Genomic DNA, 20,929 nt, shown 5'->3' with positions numbered 1-20,929 from the left:
AGCGTTTTTTACATACCGCCTACACTGGGTAAACTTGAAAGCAGAGCTTACCATTGTGCATGCATGGCAAGCTGTTTTAACATTTTAATGTATTATTCGTAGGAGCAATGAGATATTGATAGTAAATTGAATATAACAGTTCAATTTCATGTTCAAATTTGTCTCATCAATAAAAAAAGCAATTCATGCTTTAGACCATTTTAATTTAAAACATTTTTAAAACAAAGTACCGGTTCAGGGACCGTTTCGGCACCGGCACCATTTTAAAAGTATCGATTTAGCACCGGTATCGGATAAAACCCAAATGATACCCAAGCCTAATCGTATGCTATGAACAATTTCATCCATGATGAAGTAGCGTGAATGTTAGGCCTGCTGGAGGCGATATTTGAGCATGTTGATATTTTTTGTCTTTCATAACGCTGTCATGCTTCGCGTGAAGTGAAATATCGATTTCTGAGCAATCGATGTCAACCAATTCAGCACTCTTAGGGTAGACAGTGCCATTTACATCGGACATAAGGAGCTTTTTGTAAGAAGACTCTTAAGGGACAGTTCAGGAACCAAGACTATAAAGGTAAACAACTTTGGTAAGGTTTACCTTTGGAGTTTCCGTAGCTCGCTAAGAGTGAACGTTATCGGGAAACCAGCCCCTGATTAGTAAGCGTTTAATTTCTCGCTAGATTTTGAAAACAAAAAGAGTAAAAGCAATCAAGATCTCTTCTTATAGCTTCGAATCTACACATCTATGGCTACTGGAAAATGTAAGGTTCATTTATCAAATGAAATTTTGAAGTATTAAAAAACATCTTTATTTTAGAATTTCCGAACGAAAGGGGCTGAAATTGGAGCTTTTACGTTAGTTCTTTAAAGTATTCCACACTATCAATAGTAGGGCTGGGCGATATGGCTGAAAACTATATCACAATATAAGTATTTAATTTCAGTTGATATCGATAATTATTGATTTTTTTTTTATCCATTTCAGATAAGGACCAAAAGGGAAAAAAAGTTAAAATTTCAACACTTTTATTTTAAACTTAACCTGCAGGGCTCTACACTAACATTTTTTTCCAGGAGCACTTGTGCGCCCAAGTTAAAAAATGTAGGAGCACAGACAAAAATTTGGGAGCACAGTCAGTTCTGTACTTAACTTACACATAATCTAACATTACACTGCAGCTAACAGTTAAACATGCCAGTGCACCAATTGCGAATATTAAGAATGACTGACAACATTTAGGCAGGAAACAGGATTTTAAAGATTTGTGAATCCACCTGTAGCTAATCCAAATATGCCCATGGTGACCTATCTGACTGCATAATACTACTACTAAAACAGTCAATTTTCTCTTCCACAAAACCCAACATAGTCTAATCAAGGATATATATATTTTTTTTATACTTTTATTTTTTATTTGAAATATCTGCATTGATGGGGGCAGTAGCCAAATGTTAGGCCTACTTTCGTTTTGCACTTAAGCTTGTATTCTGTGTAAACAAACAAGCATGCCTGGAAGCCTGGAGGTGTCAGTAGCGTTCTACCTTTGAATAAAATGGGAGTATTACGGGAAGCTCCTTTGTGCCTGTTCGCTACAGGTATATTTTGCATATTGCAGCCAATACATCAACTGGGCTAAAAGGCATGTTAGGTTACCTTTCCTTTCACTGCATTCTCAGAATCTCATCCTGTTCCTCCTATTTCCGATGAATTCGGTGGATAGAAGAACTAATTTCTTCAATCTTTTCATCTTGGCTGGCTAGTCTAACTTTCCGCTTTTTCTGCGCGCTCATGGATTTCATAGAAGCGACTACTACTATCGAGTCCCAACGCGAAACTGCTAACGTTGATGGGAGGTGTAGTTTTATGTTGCATTCGCGACGTGATTCTATGGTTGGCACCAGTACTGTTTCTCGATGTTGCGGTGTATTTTGTAGACAAACATTGACATGGTTAGAAGTCATTCGCACCAGTACGCCTAAATATTTTTTTGCAGTCGCACGTCATCATTTTTACTCGCATGTGCGAGTGAAATGGGCGCACTGTAGAGCCCTGACCTTCCTCTGATTTTAATCACCTCAGTTATCAATCAAAGCAAACAGGGAAAAGAAATAGCAACACAATCATGAAAAACACTCAAATAAATAAATGTGCACATAAGTCAATGAAAAGCAGCACAGGTTGAAGCCTGGAAATATTGTAAGTTTATCATAGTCTACTGGTTAGACTGTTCAGTTTCCCCGCGTGTGTTTAAGTTTCAAATGAATACCTTTTCTTCTTGGGACTGGCCCGTATGAGTCTTGGAAAGTACTCTTCCATTTGCATCGGGATTGAGATGATTAGAACTTAGCAGTCAATTTGAATGCAACAGTTTTGAAAAAATTTGTGCAGCTTGCTAATGATGCTAACCGGATTTAATAGCAATTTAACCAGTCGTCTTTGCACGATTGTGAATGTTTGGATTACGTGCATGCTGAGGAAGGATGCGCCTGTTGGGAGGGAGAGAGAGAGTGTGTGCACGGAGCAAGGACTCATTGAGAGTCTGTGTTGAGGTAGGCCTACTTCTATCGGCTACTCTGCTGGAGTTGCACATGGCTACAATGCAAGATATATTTAGCCTATTTATTTATGGACAACGTAAGGAGGTGTGTGTTGCTTTTAATTATCGAATGTTCTATCGAACTTATTTTTTATTGATATCGATTACACGTCTATTGCGATACATATCGCTATCATTTTATCGCCCAGCCCTAATCAATAGCATAAAACACACTGGCAGGAATAATTTAGTGGGACGCTTGTCTATGTTAGTTAACTTATAAGTTCCCTTTTTACTGCGCTACATGGCGACATCTGGACAGAGTTAGCCTACTGACAGGCAAACATCTTTAACACGGACGTAACCACTATCTCTAAACTCGGTGTGCTAGCAAATACTGCTGTGCTTTCATAGCCATTCATGTTTCTCGACTCCACACACAACAACGGGTTGACCCTGCCTTCACCTTGACACCACCCCTAGCCCCGCTCTAGCACCAAGTGGCCCAACGTTTAGGGTGTGCCAGAAATCAGGGGACAGTAGCACCAATATAGCCCCCAAGTGGCACCAGTTAGCGCACCTAAAGGTGTGAAAGCAACTAGCCCCGGCACGGCCTGGCTAGCTCGGCTTTGGCTCGACTGTCTGAAAGGGGGATAAATGTTTGCAAAATCCTGGATGTAAATGGAAAAGTGAAGTACGAACTACGTAGAAAACATTATGAATTGCATTCACACATATCAGCAGCCTTTTAACTGTGCTAAAACTGCAAGGGTTCCCTCACGGACGTCAAAAAGTGACAGGCACTCAATTAGACCTACACACTACCAAGACAATCTTAGTGACAGTAACTCAAATTCTGTTAAATCCTACACACGTACAATGTATTACACACACCCCCACCCACCCACCCACGCCAAAGTCAGCTACCACCACAAATTGAATCCAATTCTGTGGGCAACACTGCTGTACTATACACAATCTGGCACAAATATGGCGGCTCTCTCCTTTAAGTGACATAGTTGCCATCTATGATGGTGTAGTGTAGTTAGCTGTAGTGGGTATACTGTGATGTAGTCTTGTTAGCTGTAGTGAGTATACTGTGATCAATCCCAAATGTTAATACATATCCTTGTCTATTGTATACTGAGATGGTGATGCTTTTTAAGTGGGTATACTGCGTAGTCCTGCGCATCACGTAGACTACACCACTGATCTATGAATACCTGGGCGGCCGTGAATATACCTGGGCAGCTCGCCCATTTAAAGTATATACATGGGAAACCCTATGAGAATTTATACAGTACCCACCATATCCCAAAATCCTACAGTTATCTGTGATGTGACGGCATAATCCCGTTCCCTTAAAGTGGAAATGAAGCAGTGAGAACTGTGACCATTTTTTGGTTGCTTTTTCATTTTTGAAGATGCATGGATTTTCATTAAACCCGATATTCAAGTAGTTTCACTGGAAAATGACATGTCAATAACGACTTTCGCCACTAGGGTGCGGCCATGTTTAAAAAATGCAGGCGCTACGTCATCAGAATGGTTAGCGTTTGTTCGTGGATGTTTTATCCATTAGCTGACGTTCACTTTATTTCAATATGCCAACGCAAATTATGTTGATGTTTGTTTTTGTGTTTGTACAAGAACAAAGGCCGCTGTCATGTAGCCTGTAGGCCTATCAGAGACAGTACTTAATTAGATTTAACTTCAGTTGCAATAATGTGTTTGGATGTTCTCGCACAACTTGTGGATTACCGCGACCTGAAAATGCAGTTGCATCGTTGATGAATTGGTGAATAAACTCGGGGGAGCGAACTTCTCATGTGTGAGTAAGATGTTTCTTTTTGTGATTGAGTAGTATCGATTATTGCATTTGTTTCGCTCAAGTAGTAGTGGAAACTATTTGCAGAGACTTGCGAACCTGGTGAGAACCTGTTGTGGGTACGCTAGCCTACGTCTGACTTGTGTAGGCTACTCTGTAGTAGCCTAGGTCTGTGATTGTGACAGGCATGGTTTTGTGGGTAGACGTTGTTTATGGACTGTAGGCTAGGCGTCTGAGTTTTTATTTGTTTATGTAAGCTGACAAAGTGAGTCTTTGCTAAATAATAGTATGTGACTAAAAAATCTGTGACTTGTCTTAAAATGTGAGGGGTGTCAGACTTAAGTCTATTATAGGCTTATTATTTAGTCTTTTCCAAATATTTTCAAAGTCGTCTGGCGTATCGGCAGCATTAGTTAAATCATTCCTATACAGCGCCGCTGTAGCAGGCAGCTCACTGCGCCGGTATTAGTGTGTGCTTCACCTCACTGTGTGTTCACTGTGTGCTGAGTGTGTTTCACTAATTCACGGATAGGGATAAATGCAGATACCAAATTTCCCTCACGGGATCAAAAGAGTATATACTTATATAATTTGTAGGGTTCAGCTAACATATTTGCTAAAGCTAAAGGTATGGCTACTGACATAAAGTTACTGATTTGGGTGTCTGTGCCCTACTGGCTTTGAGGGAAAGCTAGTTAATAAACGTTAGTTAACTAGCTGGACTTGGGAGTCAAAGCCGAAGACAAATTAAGGTAGCAGCTAGGCGGTCGAAATGTCAGTTCATGCCGCTCAACAGATGCCACAAGCAAGACCACACCAAAGAGGTAACTGTTAGCTTAATTCAGAAACGTTATCTGATGAATTTGTGTTGGCCTGTCGTTTGGTTTTGCAGGAGTAACGTTAAACTTGGAAAACCCAGACAGCAGTCAAGTTATTTACGTAAACCATTGTGTATTCTGCGTAACAATGCAACAGTTCCTCTATTTCCGCGGGGCGAGATTTAAGTTCATTCAGATAAACTAGACTCACATACTGGCGAATCAGCAAGGCCAACGAGCATAAGGTAACAGCTAGCCATTCGCTAATGTTAGCTAACGTTAGCTAACTTACCTTCATTCCTCACGTCGTTGGTAACGTTAACGTTAATTCTACAACGTTACCGATAACGTTAGCTAACGTAGGTTAGACTACTGTAACAATGTCGTCGTAACAAGATACTACAAACACACAGGCTTAGGGGGAAACTTACAATACTATAACATCCACCCAAAACTCTTTCACACTCAAACGTGGTAATTTGGGTGATGTCAGTTCACGAATGGGTTATTTCAGCCTGCTAACTTATGGCATCCTCGTTAGCTCTTTTGTGCTGCGGGTATGCGGTGACGTTATGGACGTTAATGGGTAACGTTACACATCATTGCTAGCAGTAGCGTTATGGTAGCTAGGTAATGCTATATTGTTTTCACAATGACAACACATTCAGAACTTTATATTTTAGCACACGTTTAAATAATAAGTTGACTGGCTGGAAAACAATGGTCAAGTATACGTAAACCTGCAGCAATATTTACCTAGAAAACGTATCCGGATACTGACGGGACTATACAGTTCACGTTACAGGCGTCTGGAATCTCCCCCTCTGTAGATTGCCATGGAATCTGAGAAAGAGGAAGTACAAAGTTTGGAGGAAGCCAGGGGTTCACGAATGGCGGTCAAGTCTAAACTAGTCAGAGGAGGCTCATGGCCATTAACCGTCAAAATTTGTCTGTCGCCCCCTCCTGTCAAGGAGCTAAAATTGATTCCATTAATCTCCCATGACACTTACCCCATTCACGGTGGGTCGCTTCACTTTCGGGCCACTTCACTTTTGGGTCCATAGCCCGTCCACATAGCCCGTCTTTTCTAAAAAGTTTTCTCAGATAGGCTACCATAGCCGGGCCGGTGTTACATGGCAACTGGCACCCATGTTAACTGAGTGATGACGTTTTTCGACAGATGTGGCCTTGCAGATTTGTCACTTTCTGATGGAAACTGGAGACGAACAAATACAAATATGCATGACATATTTAAATGTCAAAATTGTCTGTAGTACGCTACATGCACTGGACCATGAATATGCCACCAAAAAAAATAAATACCTAAATAGCCTAATAACTCCAAGTGGGTAGGCCCTATCGAACCTGCCTCCTAATTGAAACTGCCTACATGAAAACCATTCATCTACCTACTTGCGCCACGAACCAGCTGACAGATCATAGTAAAATTTACTTGACTTACACAATTAAAAAAGGTAGCTGATATATGATTGTAGCAAGTTAACACGGCTGATCATATATGACTAGGCTACCTTATCTTGCTACAGCCGTTGCCCAAGCCAGTTGGTCTTCAAAGTTTCATGGTTAAGTTTTCAAACATTTCACTGACTGCTGGTCAGACTCTCTGTGGCCACATAGTCTATCTGTAGCCTAAATTGAGGAAGATGGTCTAAAAATAAATAGATAATAATAATAAAAAAAAAAACTGCGACGGGCGAATATTGAACCCCATGTCGATAGCGGGATAAAGAAATGTGTAGGCATTAACCTGTTGCGCCACAGGAGAAGCACCATCTGACAAATTTAGAAATAAAGGATCAACAAAAACATAAAATCCATGTTTACCCATTTTTACGTGTCAGCAACACTAACGTTAATAGCCTATATAGCCTAAGCAAGAGTTTTTTTGACTCGCGCAAATTTTGTGTAAAATATGGAGACGTTAGACTTCTCCTGCCCATTGCAGTGCGTTTCATAGCCTGTGTTTCATGAACTGAATTCTTAAAAGAATAGGCTGGACAAAATGATGTACAATTAGGCATCACATTGTTATTTGATTTATTTGCTGGCCATCATTTGCCTCTACAGACACTTCAGGTAGGGGCGGCCACAACTGTCAAAACTTAACCAAGTCAAGTCAAGTCAAGTTTATTTATATAGCACATTTCATACACAGAGGTCATTCAATGTGCTTTACATAAACAAAACCAAACAATAATAACAAATAAAAGCATAGAAGGGCAATATAGTCAAAGAATAGTTAAAAGGTAAAGATCATAATAAAAAGAAAACATAAAACACAAGGTAAAATCATTTAAAAATAAATAATAATTAGTAAGCAAAAACAAAGGCAAAAGTAGTAAAAAAAGTAATAAAAGACAAAGTAGAATAATTATCAAGGCAACCATGATATTTTGAAGGCCTAAATGGCTTGAACAACGGTAGCAAGATGACACAGTAGCCAGATATACATCGGTACAACGGAGTATTAGGGCCACACATGAAGAAAAAATATATTTTTGCCATGACGAGATTAAACTCGACATGTCGACTTTAAAGTCGCCATGTCGACATTAAACTCAACATTTCGAGAATAAAGTTGAAATGTCATGTCGACTTTAATCTCGACGTGTCGACTTTAAAGTCGACATGCCGACATTAAACTCGAAATACAGTTTAAACATATCATGCCGTTTAAGCTATGTAGCCTACACTAACACACAATATGTAGCATGAATAATAGGCCTACTTCAAATAGGTGTTATTTCAGATAGATTGCTAGATTGCAGATATTCAGATAGATTGCGTCTTCTGTTAACTCATTGCCGTCATCGTAAAGCGCTGTATCTCGCGGTTATACCATGCACTATAGCTAGAATAATACATGTTTCCAATGATATAATGTTTCTTTAGTAGGCTACAACATGTTATTTCACTCTGTTTTACGTGGGTAAGGCCACCGCACATCTAAATAATTGCTCTTCATGACCCACAGGCCGTCATTCTCCGGTTAATTAACATGGAACTCATTTTTCTAAAACTGCTTTTCCATGTCTCACTTGCATAGGAGGCTATAAACACAGATATGTATAAGTATATAGGCCTACTCTTTTGACCCCGTGAGGGAATATGTGTGCATTTACTTAGAATGGGGTTGCCTGGTCGGGAGGACATTCGTCCCTCCATAGACATTCAGCAATAGGCTGTTTTGCATACAAACAAACATGCAATGTGAAAGTCTGGGATTGGGGAGAACACTTAGTATACCTAGTCTAGTGCATAAACATGAAGTTGATCCTTTAGATGAAAAACACTCTTTAATAATAGGCCTACAATAAATAAATAAACCGCAAATGACGTTTACTTTTACTTTTGACCATCGCATTTATCGCCTGTAGCTCCATGATAACAGGAAAGTATTGGCTGAGCAACGGAGGTTAATATGTTCTATGTTTTGTCCACATGATGTAGGCCTATGTCTATGTCTAATCATTGCACTCGAAGAAAACTGCAATGTTTCATTCGTCCTCCCTTTCAATCGTCCCGAGCGGTCGTTCTCTCTCCAAACTAACTTCACGTCGATATTAAAGTCGACATGACATTTCAACTTTATTCTCAAAATGTCGAGTTTAATGTCGACATGGCGACTTTAAAGTTGACATGTCGAGTTTAATTTCGTCAAGGCAAAAAATATTTTTTTCTTCAACTGGATTTTTTGATTGTCGGTGCCGTTTAAGTAGTATACTATAGACTATACTACTTAAACGGCACCGAAAATCAAAAAATCCAGTGGAAACTAGATGGCAGAAGTGTGTAGGCCAATCTGCCCAGCAGCTTTTTCTACTTTGTCATCTACAGAGTTTGACAGGTACGATCTTTCAAAACGCCATGTTATTTCCCATAGACATTTGACGACCGAAGGTTGGATGGATACGGAAGTTAGGAGGCGGGACTTATTCTGGAGAGGTCTATGTAACACCGGCCCTACTGTAGCCTAGTGATAAGCGTCAGGGAGGATGGATGGTAGAAAGAGGCCATGAGGGACTGAAAAGGCCAGGTAAAAAAGATGAAAAGTATTGGAGGAAAATGCTGCCAAATGTGCCAAGCTTCCAGATTTTTTTTTTGAAGAGGACAGACATAAGTGGCAGCTGGTAAAGAGAGGAACCATGATTATTAGCGGTGTAATTATTGGGCTAATACAAGGATACAAGGAAGTTTATTGTCACATGCATATAGTTACTGGAAGTAAGAAATGCAGTGAAATTATGTCTGGTGTCAGCCTATTTGTGCATTTATGAGGGGGGGGGGGGGGGGGGGGTAAAAAAGTGCAGTAGAAGGGGTTTAGTAGATTAAGTGGCAAGGGCTGCATAAGAAAGGTGGGGGAGGATTGGGATTGGGCGGGGGGCACCAACAAGGAGCACCCAAGAGCAACAGGGGCAAGGAAAAACTCCCTTACCAAGGAAGCAGAGGCTTCTATAAGACTACAGGTGAAGCAGTGCTTCACCAAAAAAAAGTAAAAAACAAAACACAAAAAAAATCTTATAATAATCCCAATTTTACTCAGAAATACAGTCACTAACACGAACTGTTTTCCTGAAATCAATTCTGTGAGTGACAACAGCGCCATCAGTCACCCGCGGTGGAACAGAGAATTACAGTGAATCAGACTGCTTCACCAACTTTTCGTTTTGCTTCACTACCACAGATATCTTTCCCCATTGACTTCAATGTAAATCGAGTGAAACCCCAGGCGGCTCGTGGATTTTTTCCGTTTCAATAGAGTGGTGAAGTCCCGCCCCTTCCATTTGCCTCCATGGGACCTATCTTTCAAAAAAATTTGAACGGCAGTCTATGGCGAAAAAGAAATTATTTTCTGGTCCCGGTTGACTTGTGCCTTGAATTACACATATGATGTTTGTCAATTTTAAAGACAATTTTTCATGTAAAGACATTTGCAGTGGACCAAAAAATAATTGTTAACTCTCTATTAACTCCCGTTCATAATTTTTTGAAAGATAGGTCCCATGGACCGGAAGTAGAAGGGGCGGGACTTCACCACTCTATAGTGAAATGCGCGGGAGATTGACTTGTTCTACTTGGGCTCACTTCTCCTAACGTTCATCGTCGAAAGTTTCCATAGGTAAGTACAATTGTGATTTATTAATACGTTGTGTAAAAAGTATTAGCTTATGTAGGCCTACAACATTTTCGACTGTGTTCTGATCATTTAAATTACACAATTTGCAATTATGAACTCTTGCTAGCCTTAGGTCTACTTCATGAGCTATTAAGGTAGCAGCTAAGTCAATGGAATCACAGCTAGTGCTACTGAACACATTCTTTTTTATATCTTGGTTATTCTACAATAACCTCAAAGCCTGAAAAGTTTGAGTTTAAACAGTAACATAAGTATTTCCGATCTTGCATGATTATTTCTAACGTGAGGTTTTACATCTGAGTTAGGGAAGGCAGCACTTCTCATCAGATTAGATAGATTGAGCTTCTAGGATACTTGCTGCAACATTCTGTGTAGCAGAATACACTCAAGAGCCTTCTAAATTGCATTTAGTTTCATGAGCAAGATTTAATTGAACTATGCATGCCAGTCCAAGTGTGCCGGTAGCGTGTGGATGCACGTAGCATGCAGGGGCGCCGGAATGAGTTTCAAAGTGCAGGGGCCAGATAACGAACCCCCTCCCCCCTAAAAAAAAACAAAAAACGCCTGCGCTGTATTTTGTCTTTCTTGCGCAAACAAAATGTGTGCGTTAGTAATAGCCTGCGTAGGCTAATTCTGCCTCATAAAGTTGAACAAACACATGTGGTAATTTTACAGATAAATAGAAATAGCCTACTGTCATGCAGTTTATGGGGTAGGCCAGCTTGGAGTGAATTTACACACGGGAGATTTTTTCTGTAGGCTACTCGTAGCTGAGCAGAGTTGGGTGCAACGCGTCAGTAATCACATTACAGTTCCTACAGTGTGCGAGCAAAGTTATTCAGAATTCTGGGAGGGCGACAAGAATATTGGCAAAAAAACAAAACTCATCGGAGAAGGCTATTACCTTACTACTGAGCGGGAAACAGTGCACAACTAACTAGCTAATGACTAGTCTGATGTCAGTCACACCACAAATTGATTCCAAAAAAAATATCAGAATGTTCAGTGTGATGACAGAATGAACGCAACTCGCAAGCGCACTTCACTCAAAGCAGTTCAATGTTTTGCAAGTTGTGTGCGTGTCACCATTCAACTTTTATGAAGGAGTGTGTGCGAGCTGGGTTTTTATAAAGCAATTCGAACTTGCACAATTTTTAAAAGAAGTGCCATGTTCATTAACTTTTGAAGGCAGATTAGCTATCTGTAAGAAATGCCTGGTAGGCCTACAGCGCAACTTGGTTTGGACTATAATAATAATAATAATAATAATAATAAGCTTTATTTGTATAGCACCTTTCATACACAGAATGCAGCTCAAAGTGCTTTACATTTGAAGCATGTAACACAATAATAGTTAGTCAATCATTATCAATCACTTTTCTTTGCTGTTTATGATCTACTCAGCAACATATCAAAAATATAGAAAATGACATGTCATAAGACTGGCAGCTTTAACCCTCTTACCCCCCACAAGCACGCCATATGGCAACTGTGGCAAGGAAAAACTCCCATATTCCAGGAAGAAACCTTGAGCAGAACCTGACTTAATAGGGGAGCCCATCTGCTTCTGGCTGGCTGCGCCCAATAGTAGCAGATGTAGAATAATCTGAAAATGTAGTCTACAGGATAAGATGAGTTAACTAAAAGCTTTCCTGTACAGGTATGTTTTCAGATCTTTTTAAAAATATTTACTGAACTTCGCCTGCTTGATGTACAGAGGCAGGGTGTTCCATAGTTTGGGGCATAATGGATAAACGCAGCTTCTCCACTTTGTTTGTGGAGCACTTTGGGTAACGATTAAAAGATTTGAATTGGATGATCTAAGTTTCCTTTGTGGTTGATAAGATATTAAAAGCTCAGAGATATATGAAGGTGCTATGCCATTCAGAGCTTTGTAAGTAATTAACATAACCTTAAAATCAATTCTATAGGAAATAGGGAGCCAGTGCAGTTCAGCCAACACAGGGGTGATGTGTTCTCTCTTCTTAGTCTTAGTTAAAAGTCTAGCCGCAGAGTTCTGTATGAGTGCCAATTTCTTTAGATGTTTTTTGGGAAGACCAGTGAAAAGTGCATTGCAGTAGTCTAACCTGCTAGTGATAAAGGCGTGAATTAGTTTATGCTACCTAATGTTTCACAACTGTAATTGATTAAATAATAAATAAAAGGGGACGATATCTATAACAATGTCCATAGAAACATTTCAACGCAGTAATGCAAAAGTAGCCTAATGTAAGTTGTTAATCCTCATAGAGAGTAAAGAAGTAATGCAATAGATTACATTTGTTTACAGTAGCGAGTAATGTGTAGGCCTAATACATTACTTTTTTGAGTAACGACCCCAACACGAGTAGCCACCTGCAGGCGCCAATGGCTACAGACGCTAATAATTTCAGATAGGACACGCATTTGCCAGGGGTTCAGCCCCGCATGTAATTTCAAAAGTGGACAGACAAAGCCTATGTTATTTGAAGTTAAACAAAACATACCGTATTTGAGTGCGGTTCATGACGCTGCTTATCAAAGTAGACGCAGCAGGTCTCTTTCAAAATGTCCTGTTACAATTGCAGCTGCTTCCGATTATGTTGAATATTTAGAAAGTAGCTTACATGACGGCATTTTTGAGCTTCTGGTAGTAACTTGCTAATTAACTAAAGCAAGACTTGAGTGATATCACACAAGGCGCACATAGTGAATTAAATGAAATAGGTTAACATGCTTTATTTGAACATTGCAATACCCACCCAATAAACCCAGAGAAGGCAGTTTGGGAAACGGGGACACAGAAAATACAAATAAATAGGTTAACCTGGTCTATTTGAACATTGCTGATACTCTTAAGTGATATCATACAAACCTTGCGAAGGCTTGGTAGCTTAGGCTGCATGTTTCGGATATATCACGTTGTGCATGATATTAATTGAAATATGTTTCGGGTATATCACGTTGCGCATGATATTAATTGAATCTCACGTCGTGCAATAGGCTAAACGTGGTTATCCCAACAGATTCATAACTTCAATAATTGTTCACAATTAATATAGGCTAATGACAACCACTGCCTCTGGAAAATAAACGAACAGTAGGCTGCAGATACATTGAAAGCACAATTTGAAGCCATCCCGAGGTGACAGCTGAAGCTGTAGAGTTGGAGTCTCCGATGCACAGGGGGACATTACGCTTAACTCAGGAACTTTACAATACAATCTATCATACCAGACCAGAATAAAATGTTATTGGATTTGGCTACATTTCAAATCCACCCCTCCACACATGTTGCATTGATTGAGAATGAACGTCTCAGAGTGGAGCGCTGTCTGCTCCCTGGGGGTGTTGCCTGGGCGCTCTGCTGTTTTGCTCATCGGTTTTGACCCATGGGCAGAAAGTTTAAGGTTTTTCAACAGTGACACTGCACAAATAGCTTTAGGCTATATTAGATGCGGGCTACTACCGCTATAATCGTTCACACCTCTCGCCGTTTTTTGCGTGGAGTTTTTTTTTTTTTTTTTTTTTTTTTTTTCGTGGATGATTTTGTTTATTAAAAGATATTTTGAGCCAAAAGTGAGGGGGCCATTGGCCCCCTGGCCACTGTGCTTCCGGCGCCTATGGTAGCATGTCCATGCCCAGCGAGGGTGCCACACATACTTTTTGACACATACGCTGATTGTAATATTAGGCTACTGTTTGTCTGTAACAGTCGACAAGCCTATCCCACGCCGCACTAGCTGGGGAAAAGAACTAAGCTATAACTTCATGGAGAAACGCCTCAAAAAACAACTTGAATTTGAATAAGTTATTTTAAATTGCTTTGATGGTGTTATTGCTAAAGAATGTGTTGAAAGTAGGCTAGTGGAAGGCTAGCCAGAGAAATGGAGGTAACGAATGTTGTAGTCTTATCTGGCCCCCTTACGTTTTGATAGAGTTGGCGGATCTAGCAGTAACCTTTAGGCAAGGCAGGCAGACAAGATGCATTAGTCATGTACATGGAAATATTTGTACACACTTATGCACATTCCCCCACAGCGCATTAGACTAAAATCAAATTAAACTACACGATTTAAGCTTTCCAATGGCGCCTCTTGCTCGTCACTCTGATGAACGGTTTGCGATAAAATCTACTTTGAATTTACATGCAATTCAATCATTCACTATATCAGCCTACAGTGCAGCTCTGCATCCATCTGCACGCCAACAAATTATGTTGGACTAAACAGCAGACCTTATCAAATGCACATAAAAAAAACTTGCTCTGTAGGCTACAATGGTGTTCTTGAACAAAGCTGTAGCCTAACATAGGCTACATTCTTCATGCAATGGTCCAGTTAAATTTATGAACTACTCATTATAATGAATATTAAACATATTAAGTTAGGTTAGTTATCCCATCATTTTATAGGCTTATATATTATGATCCACGACTATAGCCTATTGCTAAATTCCAGATATTGACCATATCAAAAAATGATATTATTAGGGTATTATTAAATTAATTCAATTAAATCTTGCACTTCAAATGAAATGCAATTTAGAAGGCTCTTGAGTCTATTCTGCCACACTAGAATATCTATGTATTAACACCTTAATTATTTTAAGCCCCCGATGTAAATATTTGGGTTACTGTCACTCAAAGCTAACAATAATTAGGTTGACATGATTGTGTATACACTTGAAATATCTGAGGTAGCCTTATCAGTTTCATCAAATATTTTGAGTTCATTGGACTTGTTGGGGTTCCCATTGCAGTGAAATGGTTCCTGTTGTTGATGAGTGCATATTGTGAATGTGGATAATGAAGGCCTAGTGAAATTTTGTAATGTTAATAGTTGCATTTGGTGCTTAAAGTCTATTAGGAGGTGCATAATATGCTCAATTGAGAGGTGGATAAACTCTTTTCCTGAAATTCCAGAGACAGGCCTAGGTGAACTGCATTTACTTCTTAGCCTTTTACTTCTTTACTTTTACTTAGCCTCGACTACAGCCCTGGCTTTTCTGGCTCGTCTGATATAATTTCAAACTGCCCACTTCCTAAGACACAGGCAACTGGTTGCCTAGAACCCAAAAACACAAACTCTCTTTTATTTCTGGAGGAGTTAATATTTACTTTAATTTTACTACACTTGTCTCTTTCGATAATTTTAAACTGTTTTATCATTGGTCTTTGATTATGGCTTTTATTTTTGTTGTTTGACCAAATTCGGGATCAACTGTCCAAACATTTTGTATGCTATTCCTACCATGTCAGACTAATAAATTAAATCTGATATTTGATAAACCCTAACCTAAATGTAATCTAAACACATCTTGTCTGCATTTGGCCCAGACATAAAAAATAACTTGTATTGTAGTTGTATTTGAACTTGTATTGTATTCAAACCAAACATCTTAAATACTTTCCCTACTATTGCCCAGTACACAATTATTCCTGAAAGTGTACTTCTTAATTGAAAAATAAATAATGATTTTCTAGTTGATGATATAGCATGCAGTATTTGTTGAAAGAAAATGCTGCCGAACTTCCATCTTTTGTTTCTTCTCCCCTTTCCTATAGGCTACTGTTTATTCTCCAGATCATACTGGAAAGCGTTTGTCTGTCCCTCCCAAGTAAGTAAGTGTCAATTTCATTTAAGTAGTTATGTAGGATTGTCAGAGAATGTTCACATTCAAAACATTGGCAAGTGTTGCTTTTAATCGCTATACAAGCCTCTCGTTGGTTGCCAGATTGAGATTTCAATGTGATAAGTCACCCTCAATACAGTATCTGATCTACATACAGTGCATACGGAAAGTATTCACAGCGCTACACTTTTTCCACATTTTGTTATGTTTCAGACTCATCTTAAAATTGATTAAATTATTTATTTTTTCTCATCAATCTACACACAATACTCCAACACCCCACCAAAAAGCTAGTGTTTGTAGTGTTTTGTTAATGTATAAAAAAAATGAAAGACTGAAATATACCACTTACATAAGTATTCAACCCTTTTGTTATGACACTTTCCATTAAGCTCTGGTGCATCCTACTTCTATCAATGGTCCTTGAGATGCTTCTACAACTTGATTCGAGTCCACCTATGTCTAAATGAATTCACTGGACATTATTAGGAGAGGCACACATGTCTTTATATACTGTAAGGTCTCACAGTTGATGGTGTATGTCAGAGTAAAAACCAAGCCACGAGGTCGAGATAATTGTCCATAGACTGGCGAGATAGGGTTGTGTGAAGACACAAAAATATTGACTTTGAAGTGTGGCAACACTACATTGGCCCAACATCAGGGCTCTACACTAACAGTTAAAAAATTTAGGAGCACAGACAAAAATGTGGGCACACAGTCAGTTCTGTACTTAACTTAAACATAATCTAACATTACACTGCAGCTAACACTTAAACATGCCAGTGCACCAATTGTGAATATTAAGAATGACTGACAACATTTAGGCTACTGGAAATAGGATTTTAAAGATCAGTGCCTACTTTATTTTCAGTCTGTTCTATTTTCCTACATTTTGTTAATGTAAAATAGTATAATACATTGCCATATTTGCATTTAGCCTGTATATCAAGTATCCTGCCAAATGTAGGCTAATTTATTTATTTGTGAATCCATCTGTAGCTAATCCAAATATGCCCATGGTGACCTATCTGACTGCATACTGCCTAATACTACTACTAAAACAGTCCATTTTCTCTTCCACAAAACCCAACATAGGCTAATCAAGGATATATATATTTTCTATACTTTTACTTTTTATTTGAAATATCTGCATTGATGGGGGCAGTAGGCAAACGTTAGGCCTACTTTCGTTTTGCACTTCAGCTTGTAGCCTATTCGGTGTAAACAAACAAGCATGCGTGGAAGCCTGGAGTTGTCAGTAGCGTTCTACCTTTGAATAAAATGGGAGTATTACGGGAAGCTACTTTTGTGCCTGTTCGCTACAGCTATATTTTGCATATGGCAGCCAATACGTCAACTAGGCTAAAAGGCATGTTAGGGTACCTTTCCTTCTCTCACTGCATTCTCAGAATCTCATCCTGTTCCTCCGATATCTGATGAATTGTGTGAAATGTATATTTGAGTATGTTGATTTCCTGTCTGATAATGACAAAAACAGACTCATATCCAAGCATTTAATCTTAAATATAATTTTATTTTACAGAGGCCCTCAAGAAGAACCCCCTTACCAGCACTACAAATCAGAGGAGGCTGAACGGTCATTAGGGAAATGGTTTACTGGGGCAAGGGACAGGGGAGGGCTGAGGGCAGCCAGAGTAGCGAAGTGATTTAATTCAATTCAATTTAGGTATTGCTGTTTGTAACCAGTTCTTGTTGTTCTCTGTGTTGATGTTCTCTGTGTTGTAATTTATGAAATGATTATTATTAAATGCAAAAAAAAGAAAATTAGGCTGCTTTTTCTGCAGTTTGGTGGGACCATAGAGCCATAGCCCCCTGGAAGTGACTAATATTATTTTCTAGTGAATTACAAATGGGTCTGGTTTTGTATTGGTATTTATAGTGTATGTTGTAAACATTGGAATTTTAATTATGTTTTATTGTAAATGTTGGAGCCATATGACATTGAAGATGGGACCAATATATTGTATGCATTGCCCAGCTTTGCCCTACTTAATAACTATAATCTTGCATGCAACCCATTTGGCCAATGTGTAGAACATAGACAGAATATTAGCACGGATGGGTCTGGCATTTATTGCCCAGTTTGGAGCCACATAAAACCCATTGTAATCCTGCCTGAAACCCATGTGGACAAATGGCATGGGGCCACTATAGAACCTGCGATTCATCCCTCCTACACCCCATTATTTAAATCATGTAGTACCCATGTAGAACCCAGGTGGAATTTAGGCTGGGGCCCCAGATGGGTCCATTGTTTGTTGCCCATTTGGTACCCACATAAAAACCAGTGTAATCCTGCATGGAACCCATGAGGGGAAAATTACATGGGGCCACTTTGAAACCCATGGACAATCCCACCAAAAACCCATATTTAAACCCATGTAGAACCCAGGTAGAATTTAAGGCTGGGTTCCAGAAGGGTCCAGCATATGTTGCCCAGTTGGGACCCAAATAAAACCCAGTGCAATCCTGCATGGAGCCCATGTGGGCAAATGACATGGGGCCACTTTGGAACCCGCGGACAATCCCACCAAAATCCCATATTTAAACCCATGTGGTACCCATGTAGTACCCGGATAGAATTTATGGCTGGGGTCCAGATGGGTCCAGTGTATGTTGCCCAGTTGGGACCCAAATAAAACCCAGTGTAATCCTGCATGGAGCCCATGTGGGCAAATGACATGGGGCCACTTTGGAACCCGCGGACAATCCCACCAAAATCCCATATTTCAACCCATGTGGTACCCATGTAGTACCCGGATAGAATTTATGGCTGGGGTCCAGATGGGTCCAGTGTATGTTGCCCAGTTGGGACCCAAATAAAACCCAGTGTAATCCTGCATGGAGCCCATGTGGGCAAATGACATGGGGCCACTTTGGAACCCGCGGACAATATGGGTGTCCACCAAGTATGAAATTGTGGAGTATCTGGATGGAATTGGCACACACTATACGATCAGGCCGTATGGGGAGGAGGGCCCCCTTAAGACCATACATCGTTCCGAGCTTAAACCTGCTCCCACCAGTCAAGATTCATCCAGCCCATCAGCACTGGCTGCTCCACAGCCTCATGGGGGTATCGGGAGGGAGCCAGGCCTCGGTAACCCTGCAGTTGGAGATCCGTTGAGGGTAGCCATAGTCCACACCAGGACTAGTGCTTAGCATCACAGTGACCAAGATGGTGTTAACTTTAGCCTTGACCAACTGTCCCAGGCTCATTTGGAGGGCGTACCAGATTAAAGAGAGCAAATGCACATGGTTTAGTGTCTGACCAATGTTTTCCCTTGAGTTATTTGTTTTTTGTATTAGTTCAGGCTGTTGAGAGGGCCATCCATGGTTTGTCTGTCTGTTTGTTTGTAACTTATGGTTTGTCTGTTTGTTTGTACCTTATATTCTTTTGTTTGTTAATTTTGCCTGCTGCTACTTAACTACCCATGCCTATGACACCTAGTGGTGTACTGTGTTGCCTGTACTATTATAAAATATTTTCAAGACAAATTTATCTTAAGGTAGACAATAGAATGACATGGCAGGTCAAGGAAAGCATCAAGAAAAGCAAAGATTAAGAAATCGATTTTGACAGGCAACAAGGGAGGAGGTGTTTTTACACTTTTCAGACACTCAAAGTTTGAAAACTATGGATATTGTTTTAGAACCAACAACCTTTCTACATTATCTGCAGGTTTTGTGTGCAAATAGTGGAATTAATTGTCAAAAAATTAGAAGAAAATGTGAAAATCACTTTTCGGACTAGATATAATCGCTTATTTTAAAACATACAGATAAAAACACTAAAGATGGATCTTGAAAATTTGAAGACAAAAAAAATCTTGTTCCTTAGACTATATTAGCAAAATATGCAAAAAAATCAATTTTTACATGAAAATCTAGCGGGAGCCTACTTTCCAAACACAGCGTACTGTACTATTGACTGACAGATGCACGCATTCACACTATCGAAATCAAACGTCAGACGCTTTAATATAAAAAGTAAAACATATCAATCAACTTTTTTCATGTCAGAGAATGTAACACTTAGAAACGCGGCCCACATGGATAATGCTAAAGCTATTCAGCTTTGGTATGCTGACAATTGGCAATACAAGCAAATTGGTACTATGAAACAAACTTGCAGGTTAAACTAACAGGTTTTTAAATGAACTTTCAAATGAAAATAACTGACATTGAAGGCAAACGAGAATATTGCAAGCAGTTCAGAGTAGGCTAATGCAGCTATAAAGTTAAACATGACGATGCACTAGCCTACTATGTTGACGCCGATGAGAAAGCGTATTACTTTCAAGTAACATGATTTTAGGACTACAAATTAAGATAAACCATAACTATAACCAATGTAAAAAACATATACTGCCTCAGTTTATCCAGCTGTGTGGAGCAGTCAAAGTAAACGCCAACGAAGTGCAGCGGCGTCGGGCTGTCCACGTCAAATGTATGCTGTGATTGTAACTGACTGACTTTATTTTTGCGTGACTCATCTTCAAGTATCCAAAACATTTTGCGCCATAAACCCCTTAACCAATCACATCAAATAGAAATTTATGTTGTCAACATTACAGGGAAGATTTCAGAAATAAAATCAGTGATTGGACAGCTGAGATATTAGACGATTGGTCATTGTTACTTTTAATTGTAACGAAATTAGAATAGTAGGGCACATAAGGGTTAATCTGATTAAAAATGACTCAATTTATGGATATAATTATGACCGCTGCGCAGCGAAGCACATAGGTTTAGTCAGATTTTTTTTCTTTTTCTTTTTCTTTTTCGCATGGCCAATTTTCCGTCAAGGATTTCCGGGACACTGCAAGACCGGGGTACACGAAACTTGGTGGGCATGTAGCCCCACAAGGATAGCATGGAACCATTGTTTTTGTTTTGATCTGTAGCCCCCCCGTTGGACTGGACCCCCCGAAAGGAGGGTAGGGCG

The 20,929-nt window shown here is 39.6% G+C and overlaps 1 protein-coding gene and 1 long non-coding RNA gene across 8 annotated transcripts in view; one reads left to right on the top strand and one right to left on the bottom strand.

Moving 5' to 3' along the window:
• LOC125286027 (C-terminal-binding protein 2) overlaps positions 1–6,308 on the bottom strand; it is a 78,572-nt gene extending 72,264 nt beyond the window's left edge. The window contains exons 1-2 of one of the 6 annotated variants that reach the window (XM_048230687.1): positions 6,197–6,308; positions 5,943–6,029 (exon numbers count right to left, since the gene is read on the bottom strand). The gene's annotated coding sequence lies outside the window, so the exon portion shown is untranslated. The other 5 variants (XM_048230686.1, XM_048230681.1, XM_048230682.1 and 2 more) reach the window with 5 other exon arrangements.
• Positions 4,906–19,649, top strand: LOC125286029. Of its 2 annotated transcripts, none has more exons than XR_007192119.1 (4): positions 4,906–5,192; positions 10,202–10,326; positions 15,890–15,942; positions 17,504–19,649. It is a non-coding gene; the product is annotated as an uncharacterized LOC125286029 (long non-coding RNA). The 2 variants fall into 2 exon arrangements; XR_007192120.1 differs by having other exon boundaries at positions 15,890–15,946.
• The last annotated feature ends 1,280 nt before the right edge of the window (positions 19,650–20,929 follow it).

Source organism: Alosa alosa, chromosome 21 (assembly GCF_017589495.1).
Source record: "Alosa alosa isolate M-15738 ecotype Scorff River chromosome 21, AALO_Geno_1.1, whole genome shotgun sequence".
Taxonomy (NCBI): domain Eukaryota; kingdom Metazoa; phylum Chordata; class Actinopteri; order Clupeiformes; family Clupeidae; genus Alosa; species Alosa alosa.
The sequence above is the reverse complement of the archived record's forward strand: the minus strand, read 5'-3'. Positions and strand labels throughout refer to the sequence as shown.